This window comes from Pogona vitticeps, chromosome 1, assembly GCF_051106095.1.
Source record: "Pogona vitticeps strain Pit_001003342236 chromosome 1, PviZW2.1, whole genome shotgun sequence".
In the NCBI taxonomy this organism is placed as follows: domain Eukaryota; kingdom Metazoa; phylum Chordata; class Lepidosauria; order Squamata; family Agamidae; genus Pogona; species Pogona vitticeps.
The window spans coordinates 344,329,729-344,336,979 of NC_135783.1; the positions used below are offsets into that span (position 1 = coordinate 344,329,729).

The following is a 7,251-nucleotide window of genomic DNA, read 5'->3' on the forward strand; positions in this document are numbered from 1 at the left end:
AGTGGGGTCTTGACTTGAGAACTTAATCCATATTGGAAGGCGGTTCTCAAGTCAAAAAGTCTGTAAGTCAAGTCTCCATTGACCTACAGTGCATTGAAAACCGATTAATCCCATAACAGGCCGTTTTTGTTCCATTTTGGTTTTTTTCTGGTCTGTAAGTCAATTCTCAGGATGCAAGTCAAACCTAAATTTTGCGGCCAGAGAAGTCTGTAACTCAAAAAGTCTGTAAGTCAAGCCGTCTGTAAGTTAAGGGTCCACTGTATATATTTAACAACATGCAAATATCTAAATCAAGTGCCTCAGCTACTAAGCTTGCGTCTTGTGGGTCAAGGCATACCTGAAAGATTCTTCTACAATTCGGTTGTAATTCTGTTGTCTTCACTCGCAAGAAAGCAAGAGCATTAACATGAAGAAATGATGCCAAGATTATACAAGGTTAAAATGTTCCCTTGGCATTGACAAGAACTGTATGGGAGTAAACATTTGAATTCTTCTGAGATAGGCAGAAGCTAAAACATTGATTTAGCAATGCTAATCTTGTTAAAGAAAGCAATAAAATAAATATCACAAACCAATGACACATTAAAAAGCATACAAGTTTAAACATCTTGAACTCCATTGGATATGCTCAAGGACTGATTAATTTATTTTAAAAAGCAGGAAAAAAATTCTGACACAAATTCTGGCATTACTTTTTTATACCAATATTGTTTTAAAATACTGTACTAAACAGCAGTTTTTACTAAAAAACTTTCCATAAACGAGGGAAGATAGTAACCTAAAAGAAAAAAATAGGATGCCGGAAAAAAAGCAGCACAATATTAATAGCCTGTATTTTGTTCTCAGTGAATACTTAGCATTATTAAAACTATGCCTTGCCACATACACAATCTAAAACAAACTTATACTGTATTTGCTTAAGTATACATTACACTATGATCTTGCCTCTGCAGGGAATGGCTGCATCTTTAAAGCTTTATCGAGGAAAAACATTCACAAAGTAAATGACTTTTGTTTCACTGAAGTGCCAGCTCTAACCTTGAGGTGGTAGTTGAAAGAGTAAACTTTCCTAAAATTACATAGACTTTTTTCATTGTTTAATTTGTAATGCCTGGTGCCCTACTCTTGTTTTAGGCTATCTGAAATTCCTCCAAAAGAAAGACTGAAAGTTTGTCCCTGATATGCCTGGGAAATCAATGCTTATGTAATTCGCGTCTGGAATTTTTATACTCTAATAATTAGCTTCTTCATCAATGACTTTTATTGATTTTACAACAAGCATTTAAGTATAGCCGAATCTTTCTTTCTTTCTTTCTTTCTCTTTCTTTCTTTCTTTCTTTCTTTCTTTCTTTCTTTCTTTCTTTCTTTCTTTCTTTCTTTCTTTCTTTCTTTCTTTCTTTCTTTCCATCAGAGAGTTGCACACTTTAGAATTAAAGATGTATATGGAATATACATTAACAACAAATTTAAAATTCATTAGATAATTTTGACCAAAAGTAGGCTAAAAAAACACCTCTCAAGCAGCATCATATTTTCAATTAATAATTTTCCACTTTTCTTCACAAATGGTAATAAATAAAGATATGTAGACAACAGCATTTACTGACAGGAAAAATAGCAATGACTTCAGATGATTATGGAGACTGCAGCCAAGAAAGCAGAAGAAGACTAAAACTTAGCAGGGCAGCAATGGAGGAACTAGAGAAGATGCTTAAGCACAAGGATGTGTAACTGCAGACCAAAGTCAAGATTATCCATACTATATATAGACATGAAAACTGGACAATGAAGAAAGCAGAAAGGAGGGAATGATTAATTCATTAATTTGAATTATTAATTCAAAATGTGGTCCCCTATGAGGAAAAAGTCACCATAGAAATAAAATAAAAGGTGTTGCAGGAGAGTTTTATGGATATCATGGGTTGCCAGTGAGGCAAATAAGTGGGTTCTACAGCAGATCAAGCCGAACTTCCTACTAGAAGCTAAAATGATTAACTTAAGGCTGTCATACTTGGGATACAATATAAATAGTCAAGATTCACTGAAAAAGATAATGTTTGGAAAAAAAAAGAAGGCAGGATAAACCACAGAAGCCTCTGTGCTGCAAGGTCAGAACACCAGCTGTCATAAGATCGGATCCACGAGACAGAGTGAGCTCCCATTGCTTCTCCCATCTCCTGCCAACCTAGCAGTTCGAAAGCATGCAAATGCAAGTAGATAAATAGGTACTACTATGGTGGGAAAATAATGGCGTTCCGTGTCTAGTTGCGCTGGCCACGTGACTACAAAAACTGTCTTTGGACAAATGTTGGCTCTACGGCTTGGAAACTGGGATGAGCATTACGCTCTAGAGTCAGACATGACTGGACTAAATGTCAAGGGGAACCTTTACCTTTACCTTAGAAAAAGAGGAATATGAAACATGAGATGGATTTACTCAGTAAGGGAACCATTGTCTTTACTTTGCAAGAGCAGAACAGGGGTTGTTAATAATAGGACCATTTGCACTAATTGCATTATGGGGTTGCCATTAGTGTAATGGGAAAAACATTGACAACACATAACAAGAATAAATAAAGAGTGGTGGCAGTGAAAAATGCCCATCCAAACTTATTAAGTGAAAGGTTGTACCTACTGTATTTGAAAACACTTGTGATACTTACTTTATTTTCTCTCTTCTGCCTTTGTAGCTTCATCCCTACTATCCTGATTTTCTAGATGTGATCCAACAGTGAAAAAGAGTCTAAGGAAAATCTACATGGATAAACCTGCTCCATTTGTAAGTGGCAACCAACCTCCAAAACAAGTTTTAAAAAACCCCATCTTTTTAAATGATATAGACCCAATGTAGCTGAAATGCAGCTGGAGTAAGGCTTGTGTGCTATGATTTAAGAACCTTTCAAAAGGTCCAGTTTTATAATGGCATTATAACATAGGCAGCTGTTTTATACTAAGTCAGATTCTTCATTCATGCAGCCTACTTTCTCAACACCAATTGGCATCACTTTTCCAAGATTACAGGCAAGATTCTTTCCTAGCCTTCTCTGGGAATTGAACATCAGACAGTATTACCAAAATTAATACAAATTGGTGACTATCTTCAGAACTGAAGAGAGGAGACACCTAGCAGAATAAAGGGCTGGGTTGCTTGTTAATGATGTCTTGTTCCTTACTACATACCTCAGCATTGCCTTCTGCAGTTCACATTATCTCAAGTGCAGAAAGTTAGTTTCAAAAGCAATTTGTTACAATCATGCCTTGTTTCTAGAAACTTAAGTTATTTAAAGAAAAAGGTAGGATATAAGTTAAAAAAGTAAACAGTGGCTGAATTCAGTTGTGCAGTGACTCAGAATTGGTCACTGTTAAAAATGAAGTGCCATGAGTTAAGAAATTTGGAGAGACATTATTTATTGTATGTCAAGCCACACAAGTTACAACAATTCACCTGTAAAAGTTATGCCCTATGCATAACTCAACAACAGCATTTTGACCAATAGTAACTAATTTAACTTATATGCAGAATACATCATGCGAAAGGCTGGACTGGAGGAATCCCAAGCCGGAATTAAGAAATATCAACAACCTCCGATATGCAGATGATACCACTCTGATGGCAGAAAGTGAGGAAGAATTAAAGAACCTCTTAATGAGGGTGAAAGAGGAGAGTGCAAAAAATGGTCTGAAGCTCAACATCAAAAAAACTAAGATCATGGCCACTGGTCCCATCACTTCCTGGCAAAGAGAAGGAGAAGATGTGGAGGCAGTGACAGATTTTACTTTCTTGGGCTCCATGATCACTGCAGATGGAGACAGCAGCCACAAAATTAAAAGACGCCTGCTTCTTGGGAGGAAAGCGATGACAAACCTTGACACCACCTTGCCAACAAAAGTCCGCATAGTCAAAGCTATGTGATGTATGGAAGTAAGAGCTGGACCATAAAGAAAGCTGACCGCCAAAGAACTTATGCCTTTGAATTGTGGTGTTGGAGGAAGCTCTTGAGAGTCCCCAGGACTGCAAGGAGAACAAACCTATCAATTCTAAAAGAAATCAACCCTGAGTGCTCACTGGAAGGACAGATCCTGAAGCTGAGGCTCCAATACTTTGGCCACCTCATGAGAAGAGAAGACTCTTTGGAAAAGATCTTGATGTTGGGAAAGTGTGAGGGCAAGAGGAGAAGGGGACGACAGAGGATGAAATGGCTGGACAGTGTCATTGAAGCAACCAACATGAATTTGACCAAACTCCAGGTGGCAGTGGAAGATAGGAGAGCCTGGCTCGCTCTGGTCCATGGGGTCATGAAGAGTCGGATACGACTAAATCAGTGGTCCCCAACCTTGGGCCTCCAGATGTTCTTGGACTACACCTCCCAGAAGCCTTCACCACCACCTCTGCTGACCAGTATTTCTGGGAGTTGAAGGTCAAGAACATCTGGAGGCCCCAAGGTTGGGGACCACTGGACTAAATGACAACGACAAAACAAAATTGTATTTGTGTTCATGTCAGATTTGCATAAATTCTGACAGCAAATTACTGTTTATTAACAAAACAATAGGATGAACAGTGTGGTTTTATTTCCAGTCCAGTGCACTTTCCCATACATGTGAATGAACAGTTATTGCCTTTCCTTTCTTTGGGGGAACTCTAGACTTTGGGCATTATCGTAAGACGTAATGGATCTGTCTGCATCCCAGACACAAGGTGTCAGATTTTCCATAGGGAAATATGCACACACTCCGGATCCTTGCAATATGTGCTCATCCTTCAGTGGCCACTGACATGCAGCCACTACAGAATTCATCCTAGCTGTGGTTTTTAGATTCTTTGTAAGTCATGGATAAGTAGGTATAATTTCCATCAGCTATCTTGGCTAGGGCCACATTTTCTCTCTCCTATTGTATGTAAGATGTTTAGAGTCCTATACAACTTGGGTCTAGGGGCCATCTGAAAGACCGTATTCTCCCCTACGAGCCTACCTCGGCTTTGGCATCTGCTGGAGAGACCCTTTTAATGATCCCAGCACCTTTGGATACTCCAGTGGGGATTTGAGATAAGGCTTTTTCTGTGGCTGCTTCCAGGCTCTTAAACAGGTTTGTCCAGTTTTTGCTACCCTTCCACTGACAGGCAAAGTTATTTTTATTTAGGTAAGTGTAACCCCTATTAAAACATTGGTTCGGCCTAAAGGGGTGGAATACGAAAGAGCAGGGATATGAGTAAGAGATTTGAGATCCACATCTCAGAAAGAACACAAGAGCTAAAGAGGCTGGAGCTGCTGTCGCCACTAGGACTACTAAGGCGCTTGCCAGTTTGGTTTGGGGTTTTGAAGATTCTGCATGTGATGCTGATTCTTCCATGTAGTTGACACCCAAGATAGTTGAGAAACGTCTTAAGAACATAAGAAGAGCTCTGCTGGATCAGGCCAAGGGCCCATCTAGTCCAGCTTCCTTTACCTCACAGTGGCCCCACCAGATGCACACGAGGCAACAAAATCCATGTCTCCTGATACCCCTCCCCTGCATCTGGCATTTTGAGGTACCTTCCTTCTAAGCCTGGAGATTATACATCCCCATCATGGCTTGTAACCTGTGATGGGCTTTTCCTCCAGAAATCTGTCTAATCCCCTTTTAAAGGCATCTAGGCCAGATGCCCTCACCTCATCCTATTGGAAGGAGTTCCACAGACTAACAACAGTCTAGGACTTTTATCTGAATTTGAACGGAAAGGGACACTTGAACTTTGCAGTTCTACAAGCAACTTCTGTATTAGTGTTGTTGCCGAGGTCTTGGGTGCATAAATTGTAGTATTTTGAAATTGTTATAATTGCTCAGGTTGTCTGTGATATAACTGTGAATAAGACTACTCTCATTTTGTGAAATTGCACTTGCAAGGTTCATCAATGCTTATCTAAGCAAATAGCTCCATAGAATTTTTAAATGTTGAACAACATGGATGGATGGATGGATGGATGGATGGATGGATGGATGGATGGATGGATGGATGGATGGATGGATGGATGGATAGTATTATTACACAAGCACTAAAACTCTTGTCAGTCACCAGAATGTGTGACATTATGGGACATCTGCCAAATAAGAAAGCGCACTGCTTTCCAATGTGTCTTAAGCCGGCCAAATAGCCCTGTGAGTTAGTTGCAGCAAAACCAACAAAAAGCTTTGTGGCCAGTTAATTAAAATTAAAAAAAAACTAACAAGTTTGTTTTGGCATAAGCTTTTGTGGACCGCAGCCTGCTTCATCTTCAAAGACCTTTTAGTTTTGTCATCCACTAGGTAGCGCACTTGCATTAGACTTTCCACATCAGACTCATGACCAAAGGTTCACCATTGCCCAGCCGACCTTCATCTGTGTTGTGGTAATCTGGGGAACTCAGAAACCAGCAAAGCTGATGTTCTGCATAAACTTGGGCTATGCTGTTCTTCCCACACATTGTAGCAATACAAAAATGACTTTTTCATGTGAATATGGTGAAGCAGAACCACTCACGAGCCACTGCAAAAAGACCTTAACTTGGCTGCCTTCCTGGAGCTGGAGGCCGCAGTTAGAAAAATCAAAACAAAGAGAAGAGAGCAGATGAATAACTTTGTATACTTCTATGTATACCAAGGCATAATGCATAACTAAATAGAGTAAACAGGGTTGTTGCTTTTATTTGCCTTTGCTCTTGTGTCTTTAATCACAACTTGCCACTGTGTTGGACATTACTCTTGGCATCTTTAGGGATCTCCTAAAGCCTTTTCTAATAGCGGACAATATAATTCTGTGTGTACTGTATTTACTCAAAAGGACCTACAATCCCATTTGGCAAAGTGAGGCAGCTGATTTTGGGTGCCATGAAAGAATCATCATCATCATGTGCTGTCAAGTCCATTCTGACTTACGGTAACCCTTTTCAGGGTTTTCCAGGTAGAGAATACTCAGAAGTGGTTTCCCATTCTCTTCTTCTGGGGTAGCCCTTGGTCTGTGAAGGTTGGCACCATGGAGAATTAAATTCTCAACCTCTGCTTGAAAGAGGTGTTTACTGGGTTTTCTGTTTCAGGTGCTGGAAACAGTACCTTGTTTGTTTGTACATATCCCACCTTTCTCCTTAAAAACCCTTAATTGTCTCCAGCTTGTATTCCATCTTTACCTGATGAAGATTTGTAGGGAACCCAAAAGTTGATCTGGAAATTTTTAGTGATTCAGTGAAATTATTCATCAACCCAGAACATGCGACAGATGCGTAGTTGAACAGAATG

The 7,251-nt window shown here is 39.6% G+C and overlaps 1 long non-coding RNA gene across 1 annotated transcript; it reads left to right on the forward strand.

Moving 5' to 3' along the window:
• The first annotated feature begins 475 nt into the window (after positions 1 to 475).
• Positions 476 to 4,009, forward strand: LOC144586115 (uncharacterized). Its single transcript, XR_013540851.1, has 2 exons — positions 476 to 2,779; positions 3,521 to 4,009. It is a non-coding gene; the product is annotated as an uncharacterized LOC144586115 (long non-coding RNA).
• The last annotated feature ends 3,242 nt before the right edge of the window (positions 4,010 to 7,251 follow it).